Source organism: Nerophis ophidion, linkage group LG15, assembly GCF_033978795.1.
Source record: "Nerophis ophidion isolate RoL-2023_Sa linkage group LG15, RoL_Noph_v1.0, whole genome shotgun sequence".
NCBI lineage: Eukaryota > Metazoa > Chordata > Actinopteri > Syngnathiformes > Syngnathidae > Nerophis > Nerophis ophidion.
The window spans coordinates 15,705,026-15,721,435 of record NC_084625.1 but is presented as its reverse complement, the minus strand read 5'-3'; the positions used below and the strand labels follow the sequence as shown (position 1 = coordinate 15,721,435).

General features: G+C 40.3%; 1 protein-coding gene across 2 annotated transcripts in view; it reads right to left on the bottom strand.

Annotated features, from left to right (window-relative positions):
• Positions 1-16,410, bottom strand: part of LOC133569304 (collagen alpha-1(XV) chain-like) — a 104,045-nt gene that overhangs the window by 78,311 nt on the left and 9,324 nt on the right. The window lies entirely within an intron of this gene.

The following is a 16,410-nucleotide window of genomic DNA, read 5'->3' as shown; positions in this document are numbered from 1 at the left end:
AGTCAGCCTCTTTCCCTTCCTAAAACAGCACACATCACATGTTCCCGCCAGCCGCTATAAAAATCCAGCAACAAGTACCTGCTGGACCGCTTTCTTTGGACCAGCAAGGTCACTTCCAGCTGGAGCTAACAGCGTTACAGCCACAGGCACTTTTTACTTTCTGCCTGAAAAGTGTTTATAAACAGTTAAGCCAATAACCCGGGTGTGAGTGATTCGCGATAAATTGGTTCCACTTCGTCTCCCTGCAAACAAATTGCTCACAAATGCTAGGAAACAAGCGCACCTGGTGTGCTGACGAGATAAACTTGCCTCCTGTGAGAGAAAAGAAGGTCTCACGGTGAGATTTGGAATGGACGTCAACACAAACAACCACAAATTACTTCAATCATATTTTTTGGTTTGTTTTTGCAGGAACACAACAACCAAATACCGTTTTACAATTTTTAAATACACTTTTAAAAACATTTATTTGAGAGGAAATTTAAAGGCCTACTGAAACCCACTACTACCGACCACGCAGTCTGATAGTTTATATATCAATGATGAAATCTTAACATTGCAACACATGCCAATACGGCCGGGTTAGTTTACTAAATTGCAATTTTAAATTTCGCGCGGAAGTATCATGCTAAAACGTCGCGGTATGATGACGCGTGCACGTGACGTCAAGCGTTGTAGAGGACATCTTGTTCCAGCACCGTTCACAGCTATAAGTCGTCTGTTTGCATCGCATAATTCCCCGGTATTAAAGACATCTGTGTTGCTGACTCTTTTGCAATTTGTTCAATGAATAATGGAGACGTCAAAGAAGAAAGCTGTAGGTGGGAAGCGGTGTATTGCGGCCGCCTTTAGCAACACAAACACAGCCGGTGTTTCATTGTTTACATTCCCGAAAGATGACGGTGAAGCTTTACTATGGAACAGAGCGGTCAAGCGAACACGGTTGGATTGGACCACACACACAAAGTACAGTGTATTATGCAGCAATCATTTCGAAGGATCCTGTTTCGAAGAGGGTCCCTTGCGAAGGGCAGAGATGGGCATCGCCACCACCCGTCGACTGGTGCTGAAGAAACGTGCGGGGCCGACCTTCAGGTTGTACAGGTACGACCATATAGTCTCACTAAAACACTAGTAACACAATAAGCAGATAAGGGATTTTCCAGAATTCTCCTCGTAAATTTGTCTAATAACATCTGAATCGCTCCCACTGTATAGTCTTTTTTTTATTTTTTTATTTCTAGTCCTTCACTCTCACTTTCCTCATCCACAAATCTTTCATCCTTGCTCAAATTAATGGGGAAATCGTCGCTTTTTCCGTCCGAATCGCTCTCGCTGCTGGTGGCCATGATTGTAAACAATGTTCAGATGTGAGGAGCTCCACAACCTGTGACGTCATGCACATATCGTCTGCTATTTCCGGTACAAGCAAGGCTTTTCTTTATCAGCACCAGAAGTTGCGAACTTTATCGTCGATGTTCTCCACTAAATCCTTTCAGCAAAAATATGGCAATATCGCGAAATGACCAAGTATGACACATAGAATGGACCTGCTATCCCCGTTTGAATAAGAAAATCTCATTTCAGTAGGCCTTTAAAGATATGTCAAAACGAAAAACCAAAATGACATTTTGAAATATTCTACGACTAAAAGCACTGAGACCAATCAGGAATTCTTAACCTTTTTTCTGTTTTACCTCAGGGCTCAACTTTTCCACTTCAGACTATATCCTATATATAACTATATCCAATCTACTTACAGTATAACTGGATCAACTTTTCCAAATTATATGAAATCATGTGTAAATCAAATGTTATTATCAAGGCTGTGTCACGATGGGGGGGAAGGGTGTCACAGCTTTCTGCAGGGTCGTTCTCCCAGGAAACCAGACGGACTATTCTGGACAAGGATAGAAGGTAGGAAGGAACATGTTTAATTACCAATTAATCCTACACATCAGACAAGACAGGAACCAAACAAAAGTAAAGCGTGCCGATCACACGAGAAGCTAATTAACAAAAAAACTTAACGGAGGAAACATGGAGGCTAAACACTTAGCATGGACAATGGCATGGAACAACATGAAACTGTGGCATGAAACCAATATCACTTATGTGGACACGGCATGAATCGAACAATGACGCCAGGCCAACTGATTGGCAAAGACAAGCTTAAATACTGCCTCTGATTAGTGCTCGGGGAGCAGGTGAGCGGGCGAGCACTAATCAGAGACAGGTGAACACAATGAATAACCATGGCAACCAAAACAGACAGGAATTAAAGGAGTCCAAAAACTAACAAAAAATACAAAAACATGATCGGGACCATGGATCATGACAGGCTGATCAGGCTGATTACAAAAACAATCAAATGTACTGCAGAAGAGGGGACTCATAAAAACTGAGGCAAAATAAATGTACATACTATTACGCAGTGCTAAAATAAATAAATTCTAACTAAATTAATCGATCCACAGCAATCACTGGGTCACACAAAATCCCAATCTAGGGGAAATTACACTTCAGCGTCTCTCAGTGGTTTTGACAGAATTGTTTCTTTGCATCTCAACATGAATGTCATGACGAAGACTGGTGCGGTTTGTTTTCCCGTGGTGCAAAGCGACTGGATCGGACACGATGTGAAGGTAATGACATCTTTTATTATTAACTTGAAAATATTACAAAAAAAAAAGCGTTATAAAAAAAGGCGCTCTCAGCGGAGGTGCAAAACTTGGCTATGAAAATAAAACTATTACTACAACGTAAACTTTGGGCATAAAACAAAGCTTGCTTACTTGGAACAAGAAAGGAGCATGGATATTCGGCATGGATAACAAGGGTTTGTAGAGGGTGATGTCGCCAGGCTGACTGCCTGGCAACTACAGGCTCAAATTGCGCGATGGTGGTTAACAGGTGCATGAGTCCAAGTGAATCAGGTGCGTGACATGACAGGTGAAAACTAATGAGCTGTCATTGTGACAAAAACAAACAAGAGTGCACAATGAGTCCAAAACCAAACATAACGCGACCACAAAACATGACAATGAATCTTTATCATTAATTGATTAACGTGGACCCCGACTTAAACAAGTTGAAAAACTTATTCGGGGGTTACCATTTAGTGGTCAATTGTACAGAATATGTACTGTACTTTGCAATCTACTAATAAAAGTCTCAATCAATCAATCAATCAAAACAGTTGTTTTAGTCACTACGATAGGGCAAAACCATATTCGCCCAGGAACATCTTCCTGGTGTTGGAGTGTAACTATTTGGGGTTTTGGCACCAGATCTGACCAATATAAATCTAAGACTAGATCTGACCAATCTAAGTCTGAGACAAACCAAACAGTCCAGTTGCGATTGATTGAATGCCCTAAGAAAACATTTTTTTTAAGGAATTTTGCCTATTGTTCACAAACATTATGAGAGACAAAAAGACAACAAAAATAGTTTTTACTTCCTAACATATAAAAATTTACTCCTCCACAGTGGTTAGAAATGCAGCTTTTGGGAGCAACCAAGTCAAATTCTAAATAACTTTAAAAATGCAAAGTGAAAGTGACTCACTCGATGCACAGTTGTTTGGTTCATATGGCCAGGGATGTTTCCTCTTAATTTTTGGAAAGCACTCCATTTATGTTGAAATAGCTTGGCTCCAATTTATATACAGTATTCATAGCATCAAAATCGCTTTCATCCCCCTCTCCCGGCTTCAGTCTGCTCCAAAGTCCCATTCTTCCACCGTGCTCCCTTCTATAAGCAGCGGCATATTCAGCTTCAAAAGTACAAGTTTGTACATTCTCATTTGTCCATAAATAGTTGTCTTCGTTGTCTACTGCCATGTCTGCACATACAAACTGCTGCACCTCCAGTCACCAGTTCGTAAAGCTGCTCAAGTTTGCGGACGACACTACCCTCATCGGGCAAGTCTGCCTACAGGAGAGAGGTGGACCGGCTGGCGTCCTGGTGCAGCCTCAACAACCTAGAGCTGAACGCCCAGAAAACAGTGGAGATGATCTTGGACATCAGGAAAGTCAAAGCCCCACCATCCCTCCCTCATCCTGATTGACTCTCCCACCCCGGTCTCCATTGTGGACTCTTTCCGTTTCTTGAGCATCACCATCACCCAGGACCTCAAGCCGGAGCCTACCCTCAGCTCCCTCATCAAGAAGGCCCAGCAGAGGACATACTTCCTCGGCAGCTGAGGAAATTTAAGGTGCTGACCGAGCAGCTGGTGCAGTTTTACTCAGTCATCATTGTCCATGCTCACCTCCTCCATCACCGTGTGGTTCCCCGGCGCCACAGTCCAGGATAAGCATTGACTGCAGCGCATGGTACGTGCTGCTGAGAAGGTGATTGGCTGTAAGCTCCCATCCCTCCAGGACCTGTTCTCCTCCAGGACCAGGAGGCGTGTGGAACGGATAACAGCTGACTCTTCTCATCCTGGACACAAACTATTCTCCCTTCTCCCCTCAGTTAGAAGACTAGACCTTAAGCCACCTGAACAGTTTTTTCCCCTCAGCCATCAGACACGTGAACAATAACTAGCTCAGTTAAAGCTCTTTTTATTACCTATTCTGTGTTATATGTGTTTTATGTTGCACGATTGCACCAGGAAAAACTCCTAGATTCTGATTCTGCCATGATTAGAAAACACAATCGTGTTTGAATCCTGAAGTAGGAAAACATATGTTGCCAGAAGTCAGAGGTGTGCTGCCATGAAAACAGAATTTTCAATGCACTAAAGAAATCATTAAATATTGAACATATTACATATTGTTATGAAGGTGTCTGTTACTACAATATATATAGGCTTACACTGTTTGATGGAGGGTTTTGAAGTTGTTTTAGAGCAGAGGTCTCAAATATGCGGCCCCCAGGCCACAATTGGCCCGCGGGCCATGTAGCCCTAACTCTTCCGGGCTACAATATACACCACCCCCCCCCAACCCCGCCTCATATTTTAGCCCGGAAGAGGTAGGGCTGCATTGGATTCTGGGTATTTGTTCTGTTGTGTTTATGTTGTGATATGGTGCCGATGTTCTCCCAAAATGTGTTTGTCATTCTTGTTTGGTGTGGGTTCACAGTGTGGCGCGTATTTGTAACAGTGTTAAAGTTGTTTATAAGGCCACTCTCAGTGTGACCTGTATGGCTGTGGAGCAACTATGTCTTGCAGTCACTGACGAGACTCATACAATATGTTACGGGGCCGGCACGCTATATGTATTGTGGAAAAGCGGACGAGACGGCGGGTTGTAGAGGACGCTAAAGGCAGTTCCATCACGGCACGCCCTAAATATTGTTGTCCGGTTGAAAACCGGGAGAATTATCGCCCTGGGAGATTTTCGGGAGGGGCACTGTTTTCGGGTGTTTCCCGGAAAGATCGCGAGAGATGGCAAGTATGTTGCAAGGGTGGGAAAGCCATTCCAAGAAGGTGAATTCATTAAAAAGTGCATGTTAGATTTTTTTTAAGAAATCTTTTCTTGCGGCCCGGCCTCACCCAGTTTCTGCATCCAGTGGCCCCCAGGTGAATTGAGCTTGAGACCCCTGTTTTAGAGGGCTTTGAAGGCTACAACGGTGACTCTCATTAGTCACATCTTTCAAGCGTTTTATCATTCTTAAAATCGGTGAAAAAAAAGATGTCTTTTAATTCCTCATGATTCTGAACGATAGGCATATTCCAAAAAGTGCAGTTCCCCTTTAACAGCTATGAAGCCAATGACTATCCGTTTAATAAACATCCCCTCTTGGGTCTTGGATCTGTCCCAGAATTGTTATTTGCGGTCACTTAGGGAAAGGCAATGCATGTTTCTGTAAAAAAGTCACATGTTTATATTGTAGTTCCAGGTTCCAACAAGCTCTTTAGTTAGAGTAACACATACTTTCTTATTTTGAGCTCCTAAAATGCACTGAACCCAAACATCTACATGTGTTTTGATGGAAAAATCTTAAAATTCTGGCTAAACTACTTTGTGGTTCTGCTCTCGGAAAACTATGATGACAAGGGAATACCTTTAGTACATCCCAATGAAACAAAACTGCTGATGTCAGTCCAGATTCTGCTAAAACTGCATGCAGAACTGAACTCTCATGTCCATCCATCCATTTACTACCACATGTCTTCCATCCATCCATCCATTTTCTACCGCTTATTCCCTTTCGGGGTGGCGGGGGGCGCTGGCGCCTATCTCAGCTACAATCAGGCGGAAGGCAGGGTACACCCTGGACAAGTCACCACCTCATCGCAGGGCCAACACAGATAGACAGACAACATTCACACTCACATTCCCACACTAGGGCCAATTTAGTGTTCCCAATTAACCTATCACGGTGGAAGAGGGGTTAGTGCGTCTGCCTCACAATACGAAGTTCCTGCAGTCCTGGGTTCAAATCCGGGCTCGGGATCTTTGTGTGTGGAGTTTGCATGTTCTCCCCGTGAATGCGTGGGTTCCCTCCGGGTACTCCGGCTTCCTCCCACTTCCAAAGACCACATGTCTTGTTATTTAAAAATGGAACTGCATTTTTTGGGGGGAATTTTGCCTATCCTTCACAATCATAATGAAACACAAGAACACACGTCTTTTTTCTTCTTGTTTAGGATTCTAAAGAGGATTTAAAAAAAATACTTGCAAGATGTAACCTTGCACCATTGTAGCCTTCAAAGCCCTTTAAAACAGCTCCAAGACCCTCCATCAACATTTTATGTCTTGTATGTTGCACGATTGCACCAAGAAAAATTCCTAGTTTGTGAACCCGTTCTCACACAATGGCAATAAAAACTATTTTGATTCTGATTCTAAAATAAACACACTGCAAGTCTATATATAATGCAATAACAGTGACATGCTTAAAAATATGTAATATAATTACTATTTACCGTATTTTCATAATTTTAAGCATTACCGGAACAGATTTTCCGAGTTCATTTATATCCGCTTCCATAGTAGTGCACGTCCGACTTCCAGCAAAAAATGTGTACGGAAACAAACGCTTGTGTTTTGTAATCATGACCGACTAGGTTACAGATGATGAAGATTGGTATTTTTGGACAAATTAGGATTATTTTTGAAGCTGAATATACAGAGGATGAACTAATGTGAGAGAGGGTGAAACGTTGGCGCAGACGGAAGCAGATAAAATGAGGTTGGCGTGACTTGACCCTGCTAACGCGGAACTTGGAACCAAGCTGTGCCGACATAAATGGAATGCTTACCCAAAATCAACTTGAAAAAACTTTCCCGGCAAGCTGGACCAAACAGACAACTCTCCTTCGAGTGAGTCACTATAATATTGATCATGATACATGCAGCACGTCATGCTTGTTGGTATAACGACATTCGCTGTCGAGCTCGCTGTGTACAAACTAATACTTTACAGATACTGTAATATAATTGTTCATGTTTTTCAGTCAGTACACATTGGTGTCCTATCGCATTACAGACTCAAAAGTCATTCAGCTGTTGATGCTGTAGCTAACTAACAGCTTATACCGAAGCATGCCGTCGCAAGACGATGTGTTAATATGCTAGAAAAACAGTACTTCAGTGTTTGCTCTTACAATAACTATGTTGCTGCAGCATTGTTATTATACACGTTACAAAAGTATTGTTGGTGTATGGAGGGGGGCGTGGTCTGCGGGCCTGCCACGGAATGGGGTGTTGCCAGGACCGGCCTCGAAGACAGCGACAGGTGCGTAGATGGCCCAGATGGGCGTTGTTATCTAATCACCTGTCGCTTTTATTAGCAGCAGCCGTAATGAGATGAGTAGTTGGAAAGGACGCAGGAGAGAAAGACAGTTTTATATGAAAATAAAACAATGTTATACCCAGACTTCCTGGCTCTCCTGGCAGTGTGGGGTGGTCTGAAGAAGCCTCTAAAGGGCAAACTCTAAATGGTGGTTTTCGGATGTATTTTCAGGTGATTTGAATGCAGACTGGATTGATCCCATTAGCTTAATTGCTAACTAACGAGAACGAGCTGATTATTACAAATTAAAATACAAAAAAAACAAAAACCTTTTGACGACTTGTTTTCACAAGGATTGTGACCTAAAACAAAGTTACAGTACAATTTTAGCTTCCCTTGTTATCCAAACCTCATCGCAGTACCTTCCCCAGTTTTAATCAACATCATGAGTCTCGTTCTTTTAACTGGGACTTAGTCTTGTTTCCAAAACTGAGCATCAGACATGTGAAGCACAGTTCTGTTAAACACGACCGCCTCCAGCTCACCATATTCAAGGAGGAACACAAAACCGGAGGGAATCCTCCGTCTGCTCGAATAACTTCTTAAAATAAACTCAGATGATTTCATTTCACTGGCAGTAAAAATAATGTAAGCAAGCCTGTAAGATCTAACTAATGACATCCATTTCAAAGCATGACTGTATCAAGGCGTATGAATAAATAATGGACCAATGGGGATGTTCTTGCTAAAAAAAAAATAGTAGAGATACGACGTTCGCAAATGATTCAAATCAAGTCAACTTTTGAATGTTTTTTTTAAGTGAACGATGAGAACCGATTCCCAGTTGTGAGCTGTTTTTCAGGGAGCCGGTTTTTTTTAATAAACATATATATAACTTAGGACCGGCCCGTAGGCCAGAGCCACTTGCTGCTGTTTTGCACGCACCAATACTCCATCAGTGTTGGCGCTAGGAATTTTGAAAATGGGGTCCCAGGGACCCAGTCAAGTCATAAAAATGGGGTCCCACAGTAAATTTTTGGGGTCCCAATTTTTTGTGAACTGTTTTGAAAACAAATGATGAATGAAAAAATATCCTTTAATAGCTCACATTCTATGTTGTGTTTTGGAAAAAGGTTGTCATAAACGTTACTTATCTTATTTCCTTGAATTGCCGCAGGGTATAAAGTATGCGCCTGCCTAGAATTACCGCCGGGTCAAACTCGTTTCGCAAAATAGTATTTTTATTAGCGCATGTCTAGAATTTCCGCCTGGTCAAACTCGTTTTCGCAAAATAATTAGCATATGCCTAGAATTTCCGCCGGGTCAAACTCGTCACGTCACGAGTGACACTTCACCTGTCATCATTTTCAAAACGGAGGAGGCTGATTTCAATCATTTGAAATCGCATAAAAGGAAGAAGATTAAGAGCTATTCAGTAGGATTTAAGGTCCAAGCTATTGAATATGCTAAAAAGAACAGTAAGCAGTTATGTTTTATTAATATACCATAGCTGCGTGTGTCAAATATGAGTCATTACATGACTCCCGCCTCCTGGTGGTAGAGGGCGCTAGTGATCCTTCTTGCGACTACTCGGCTGCAGAAGAAGTGACAACAAGCAGCAAAAGTGAGCAGCGATCGTTTATTTTTTCCTCTCGCTTGCATTTTTAACATGGATGATCACATATCTAAAATAAAACAGTTTTCTAAACTGGACTTTCAATCGAAGCAGGACGTAATAAAGGAAGAGCTCCATTGGGACTTTCAAAACTGAAGAAAGACAAGGAAGACTTCTATAAACAAGTTATCGATGCTTTTGATCAGAAGGAGCTGCGCATGGACATCATTTATAAGTGAAGGTAAGACCATAATAACGTTTTTTTTCATTAAATGTGCTTTTCATGATGGTATCCTTACATCACACTCAAATTTATAAGCGCAGGCCTAAATTTACCGCATGCCTTTGGTAAGCGCCGAAGTGAGAAGAGGTTTTAAAATAATTAGCGCATGCTTGCATTTACCGCATGCCTTTGGTAAACGCCGGAGTGAGAAGAAGTTTAAAATTAATTAGCGCCCTGGCGGCAATTCAAGGAAATACGGTAATTCATTGAAAAAAAATTATACAAAATAAAACAAATTTTTATGCATATGTAAATTCATTCAGTTATGTATAAAAAAAAACAACACTTTCTTCTTTTCTTACTCAGGACCTTTGTATTGTGAGGCACATGCACTAACCCCTGCCCCGCCGTGCTGCCCCCAATCAATCAATGTTCATTTATATAGCCCTAAATCACTAGTGTCTCAAAGGGCTGCACAAACCACAACACAAACCACTACGGCATCCTCGGTAGTAGAGTTATAGTTGTGTTAATTAAATTATTCTGATCTACATTTTATTGTATAACTCAGGGATAGGGAACCTATGGCTCTCAAGCCAGATGTGGCTCTTTTGATGACTGCATCGGACTCTCAGATAAACCTTAGCTGACATTGCTTAACACGATAAGTAATGAATAATTCCGCTGGTAATCACAGTTTTGATTGATTGAAACTTTTATTAGTAGATTGCACAGTTCAGTACATATTCTGTACAATTGACCACTAACTGGTAACACCCCAATAAGTTTTTCAACTTCTTTAAGTCGGGGTTCACATAAAGCAGGGATGTCCAAAGTGTGGCCATTTGCGGCCCGCAGCTAATTGTTTACCAGACCGCCACACATTCTGGAAATGCTCTTGCAAAAATTAAAAAGGACATTAAAAATATTGGAATGAGGTGAAATCTAACGAGAAAAAGTTGCAATGTTGACACAAAGCTGCCATGCAGGCTTTTTTTTTTTTTGTCTTTATTTTACCACGTAAAAACCATCTTTACAATGAATTGATTAACGTGGACCCCGACTTAAACAAGTTGAAAAACTTATTCGGGTGTTACCATTTAGTGTTCAATTGTACGGAATATGTACTGTACTGTGCAATCTACTAATTACAAGTTACAATCAATCAATTATTTATTTTATTGCCATTGCTCAAAACAACAAATGATGACAAAAAAATCCATGTTATAATGAATTATAGTTGAAAAATTTCACTTTAAAATGTTTTATGTGGTAAATATTGCATATATTGTGCAGTTGCCATATAAAAACAAAGTTTTCTTTGACAAAAGAGCATGAAACAAAGAAAATAGTAGTTAAAACGTAAAATCGACAGATATATCCGAAGTTGATCTTGTAACTCAAGTGTTGAAAGTAAAAAAAAAAACTAATAAAAATGTATCACTTTCTGTGATGCACCTTTTGGATCCCAAATATATTTAGTGGTATTGTTTTTATCTTTTCACTGTGATTACTCAAAAATAATTAAGAATTAAAATCAATGGTGTCCTGCATTATTGATCTTTTAGGGCTCTCATTACTAAATACTGCATTTTTCAGTTTTACTATTAAAACAACAAAGACGTTTTTGACAGCAAAGCCATAAAACCTTTAAAAGATTTACTGTAAGCGTTAAATAAAAAATAATAATAAAAATTTGACTTATACTATTTTAATAACCGAGACACTTTATGGTCTCCGGGACCCCTAAAGGTAAAATACATTTTTAAAATACATATATGTTGTTATGGTTTGAAAATTAAAAATATCAAAATGGCCCCCGCATGCTTTAATTTTTCCGTGTGCGAAAAGTGGAAAAAGTTTGGACACCCCTGACATAAAGCAATTCATGGTACGTGTTAAAGTGTTAAAAACAATGTTGAAAATATAAAACATTCTCATGCATTTTAATCCATCCATCGGTTTTCTACCCCACCAGTTGAAAATTATTTTATTTATTTTTTGGTTAGCTTCAGAATAACAATGTTTTTAAAAAGAATAGCAGACTTATTGTACTCTAAAAATGTTGGTCTTAGTTAAAAATGCATGCATTTAGTTGTATTCAGTGTTAAAAAATATGATATGGCTCTCACAGAAATACATTTTAAAATATTTGGCTTTCATGGCTCTCTCCGCCAAAAAGGTTCCCGACCCCTGGTATAACAGATACTGGTGATTGATTCTTTGATAAAAAAAAACAAAAAAAAAACCTGACTATAATTTAAAAAAAAAAGTATAAAGAGCCAGTCTTTTGAACGGCTTTTTGAAAAGAAGGGCTTCTCATGATCTGGCTCCCTTCAGAGAGCCATGGATGCCATCTTTACAAACTAGTGTTGACTTGTTCCGGTATTTGGTGGACTTTGATATCAACACTTGTCAAAATATTTGGAAAGTATTTCCGAAAAGAGCATCACTCAGCAGAATTGTTTTTCATGAAAATGTTGCCGTGAAAAGCTAAAAAGAAGTGGAGCTAACACGCAGAGAGACACAAATGTTTGTTCAGGTTTACCAACCAATGGTGAGGAAACAATCAAACGGAGAGTAAACCTTCATTTCAATTGCAAATGGACTTTTTTTTTTTTTTTTTTTGCACGTGTGCTGAAAAACAACGCAGCTGCAACCCAGCTGAGCACACAACACCAGCAGAAGAAGAAGAAGATCTTTCGGACCTCCCAACTAACTACCGCTGAAACAAAGGCTATTGTGATCATGAGGATGCTGAAGTCATCAGACAAGCATCACAATCACCTGCTTGTTTTCCAGCTTCATCTTTTCCGCCCTGACTAACTCTTTCCAGGCTCCGTCCGAGCTGGCCGACACCAGGTTGCCAGTCGCTCCCAGAACAACAAACACTTAGCATCTTTTTTTTCAATGCAATGTTCCACTAATATTGCTCTACCGTTTCCTACCAGGAATACTGTTCACTGTATTTTGGGTCCCGTCCCAGGTCCTGGCAAACACAGGACGCACTGTTTGACCCTCACAGCATGGCACTTTGCAGGGTTGCATGCTGAGAGACTGCTACCGCTTTACATTAATGGCTACTTTCACAGTGTTGACGCCTCGTTTTAGCCTGCAAAACCCAAAACTGGTGAAGTTTGCACGTTGTGTAAATCGTAAATAAAAACAAAATACAAGGAGTTTCAAAGCATTTTCAACTTATATTCAATTGAACAGACAGCAAAGACAAGATCCTTAAAGGCCTACTGAAATGAGATTTTCTTATTTAAACAGGGATAGCAGGTCCATTCTATGTGTCATACTTGATCATTTTTTTGCTGAAAGGATTTAGTAGAGAACATCGACGATAAACATACGGTTTTCTATACAGTATCTAAATTAGGTACATGAAATGTTTGAAATTTATATAAAAACAAGTTTGGTGAAAATGAGGCCAAACATAAATTAAAAATGACAAACATGTAAAAAAATATATTTAGGGTTAAAGGCCTACTGAAATGAGATTTTCTTATTTAAACGGGGATAGCAGGTCCATTCTATGTGTCATACGTGATCATTTCACGATATTGCCATATTTTTGCTGAAAGGATTTAGTAGAGAACATCGACTATAAAGTTCTCAACTTTTGGTTGCTAATAAAAAAGCCTTGCCTGTACCGGAAGTAGCAGACGATGTGCGCGTGACGTCACGGGTTGTGGAGCTCCTCACATTCTCACATTGTTTACAATCATGGCCACCGGCAGCGAGAGTGATTCGGAACGAGAAAGCGACCATTTCCCCATTAATTTGAGCGAGGATGAAAGATTCGTGGATGAGGAAAGTGAGAGTGAAGGACTGGAAAAAAAAAAAGACTAGAGGGCAGTGGGAGCGATTCAGATGTTATTAGACACATTTACTAGGATAATTCTGGAAAATCCCTTATCTGCTTATTGTTTTACTAGTGTTTTAGTGAGATTATATGGTCGTACCTGAACAACCTGAAGGTCGGCCAAGCACCTTTCTTCAGCACCAGTCGACGGGTGGTGGCGATGCCTATCTCTGCCCTTCGCAAGGGACCCTCTTCGAAACACGATCTTTCGAAATGATCGCTGCATAATACACTGTACTTTTTGTATGTGGTACAATCCAACCATGTTCGCTTGACCGCTCTGTTCCATACTGTCATCTTTCGGGAATGTAAACAATGAAACACCGGCTGTGTTTGTGTTGCTAAAGCCGGCCGCAATACACCGCTTCCCACCTACAGCTTTCTTCTTTGATGTCTCCATTGTTCGTTGAACAAATTGCAAAAGATTCAACAACACAGATCTCCAGAATACTGTGGAATTTCACGATGAACACAGACGAGCTGATAGCTGGGAACGATGCTGGAACAAAATGTCCTCGACAATCCGTGGCGTCATGCGCATGCGTCATCATACCGAGACGTTTCAGCAGGATATTTCGGCGCGCAATTTAAAATTGCAATTTAGTAAACTAAAAAGGCCGTATTGGCATGTGTTGCAATGTTAATATTTCATCATTGATATATAAACTATCAGACTGCTTGGTCGGTAGTAGTGGGTTTCAGTAGGCCTTTAATGTTCCAATTGAGAAACTTAGTTAATTTTTTTGCAAATAATCATTAACTAAGAATTTAATGGCAGGAACACATTGCAAAAAAGTTTGGCACAGGGTCATTTTTACCACTGTGTTACATGGCCTTTCCTTTTAACAACACTCAGTAAACGTTTGGGGAACTGAGGAAAATCATTTTTGAAGCTTTTCAGGTGGAATTCTTTCCCAGTCTTGCTTGATGTACATCTTAAGTTGTTCAACAGTGCGAGGTCTCCGTTGTGGTATTTTAGGCTTCATAATGCACCACACATTTTCAAATGGAGACAGGTCTGGACTACAGGCAGGCCAGTCCCAGCACTCTTTTACTATGAAGCCCTGCTGTTGTAACACGTGCAGAATGTGGCTTGGCATCATCTTGCCCCGGTAAAAATGCCCATGTGCCAACTTTTTTGCAATGTGTTGCTGCCATTAAATCCTAAGATAATTATTAATTGCAAGAAAAAATAAATACGTTTCTCAGTTTGAACATTAAATATCTTGTCTTTGCAGTCTATTCAATTGAATATAAATTGAAAAGGATTACCAAATTATTGTATTCTGCTTTTATTTACGAATTACACAACACGCCAAGTTCACTGGTTTTGGGTTTTGTACCAATAAAAATCAGAATTTCATGTTTTGTGGTCACGTTCTGTTTGGTTTTGGACTCATTGTGCACTCTTGTTTGTTTTGTCACCATGACATCTCATTAGTTTCACCTTTTATTTTTTCACGACTCACACACCTGATTTGTTTGGACTCACGCACCTGTCAATCACTGCACCACTATTTAAGCCTGCAGTTGCCAGGCAGTCAGCCTGGCGACATCACCCTCGACACACCCTTGATACCCGATTGATTACACGGTCCATGCCATAGATCTCATGCCATTTCTCTGTTGTTTTTTGACTTCTTCACGCCACAGTAAGTGTTTCTTTTTTATGTCCACAGTTTAGTGAGCTTTTTTTGTTCATGTTTCATGTCCTAAGTTGTTTTTGCCTCCGCCTTGTGTGCGCCTTGTGTTTGGTACTTTTTGAGTGATTATTTAAAAGATGTCATTACCTTTACGCCATGTTTTTGATTGATTGATTGAAACTTCTATTAGTAGATTGCACAGTTCAGTACATATTCCGTACAATTGACCACTAAATGGTAACACCCGAATACATTTTTCAACCTGTTTAAGTCGGGGTCCACGTTAATCAATTCATGGTACAAATATATACTATCAGCATAATACAGTCATCACACAGGTTAATCATCATAGTATATACATTGAATTATTTACATTATTTACAATCCGGGGGGTGGGATGAGGAGCTTTGGTTGATATCAGTACTTCAGTCATCAACAATTGCATCAACAGAGAAATGGACATTGAAACAGTGTAGGTCTTACTTAGTAGGATATGTACAGCGGGCAGAGAACATAGTGAGTTCAAAGAGCATAATAAAACATATTTAGATTAGAAATACATTTGATTATTTACATTAGGTTATTTACAATCCGGGGAGATGGGATGTGAATGGAGGAGGGTATTAGTAAAGTGTTGAAGTTGCCTGGAGGTGTTCTTTTAGTGCGGTTTTGAAGGAGGATAGAGATGCAGTTACTTTTACACCTGTTAAGAGTGCATTCCACATTAATGTGGCATAGAAAGAGAACGAGTTAATACCTTTGTTAGATCTGAATCTGGGTTTAACGTGGTTTGTGGAGCTCCCCCTGGTGTTGTGGTTATGGCGGTCATTTACATTATGGAAGTAGTTTGACATGTACTTCGGTATCAGGGAGGTGTAGCGGATTTTATAGACTAGGTTCTGTGCAAGTTGTTTTACTCTGTCCTCCACCCTGAGCCAGCCCACTTTGGAGAAGTGGGTTGGAGTGAGGTGTGATGTTGTTCTGGGATGTTTGGAGTCTAGATTTGAGGGTTTTGGAGGTTCTGGGGTACCAGGAGGTGCAAGCGTAATCGAAAAAGGGTTGAATGAGAGTTCCCGTTAGAATCTTGAAGGTGCTTTTGTTGACCAGAGAGGAGATTCTGTAGAGGAATCTCATTATTTGGTTGACCTTGTCCGGTCCAGTCGATTTGCACCACGGGAAAACAAACCACACCATAATCCGCGCCTTGACACTGAAATACGGTGTTTGCCTAATTTAATGTACCTAACTCTGTTGCTACATTAGCTCTAAGGTTAGCAATGGTGTTAGCAAAAAACTTAAAAAGCAGGGGGTAGCCTTATTTTACCTCACATTTAGCAGTTACCTACCCAAACTACATCTTTAAAAGCAAAAT